The following is a 1,146-nucleotide window of genomic DNA, read 5'->3' as shown; positions in this document are numbered from 1 at the left end:
TTTTCAAGCAGAAAAAAAGTTTAATTACAAGTAAGTGAGTGGCAGCCCAAGTGAAGCCCTTTTACTATGATTTCCAATTTTCTGTTCAATCCACACTGCAGAGATACAAGGAAAGCCACCATTTTGTTTCCTAAATTTTATTTAAGAATTCATACAAAATACTCCAGATAACTGAGTTTCAATCCTCATCTTTCTCCTCTTCTTCATCTTGATTAATCTGGAAGTAACGTAATTCGTAACTTTCTTTGCTGTTAGCAACTACGCGTAACCAATCACGGAGATTATTCTTCTTCAAATATTTTTTGGTGAGATATTTCAAATACCTTTTGGAAAAAGGCACCTCGGAAGTTACAGTGATCTTGCTTTTGCTTCTTTCGATTGTTACAACACCTCCTCCGAGATTCCCAGCTTTTCCATTCACTTTGATTCTTTCCTGAAGAAACTGCTCAAAATTGGCCGCATCCATGATTCCATCTTCTACAGGATGGGTACAGTCAAGAGTAAACTTCAGGACCTGCTTCTTTTTTTTGCCCCCCTTCACCACAAGCTTTTTCACTGGCGCCATCGCCGCAGCGGAGGCAGAAAAGCTCTACTATTCTTTTGTTCTTTTAGGCATTTGCCAGGGGTCGAAAAGATGAGATTGAAATAAAATGCTTTTATTCCACTGATTTTTAACAGAAAATTTGCATTCTCTACTTCCAGCCTGTCTGAAACCAGTTTCTAATTGTCTCCCAGGAGAAACAATACTGTTCTTTCACCCAGTACTTTTTGTTTGTTGTTGTTGTTCCAAAGTTCATATCATGGGTCTGTCACAGAATCAAAATTATAAATTGCAAGTCATTAAGGTATGGTGAATGCCCATCTGTGTAAGAACATGTCAAAGAAATGTTTACCCAGTTGGAATATCACTGGCCAATCTACTATTGTATATAGTATGTGTATTAATATCCTAGTGCTGCTATAGCAAAATACTACAAGTATATGACTTAAAGCAACAGAAATTTATTTTCTCACAGTTCTGGTGGCTAGAAGTCTGGAATTGATGTGTCAGCAGTGCCAGGCTCCCTCTGGAGACTCTTGGGAAGAATCCTTCATTGCCTCTCCCTAACGTCTGATGATCATTGGCAGATACTTGGCATGCCTTGA

General features: G+C 38.5%; 1 pseudogene; it reads right to left on the bottom strand.

Annotated features, from left to right (window-relative positions):
- LOC117314268 (large ribosomal subunit protein eL22 pseudogene) lies at positions 1-582 on the bottom strand (annotated as a pseudogene).
- Positions 583-1,146: the final 564 nt, after the last annotated feature.

This window comes from Tursiops truncatus, chromosome 11 (genome assembly GCF_011762595.2).
Source record: "Tursiops truncatus isolate mTurTru1 chromosome 11, mTurTru1.mat.Y, whole genome shotgun sequence".
Taxonomy (NCBI): Eukaryota; Metazoa; Chordata; class Mammalia; order Artiodactyla; family Delphinidae; genus Tursiops; species Tursiops truncatus.
This window is presented reverse-complemented; position numbering and strand designations above follow the sequence as displayed.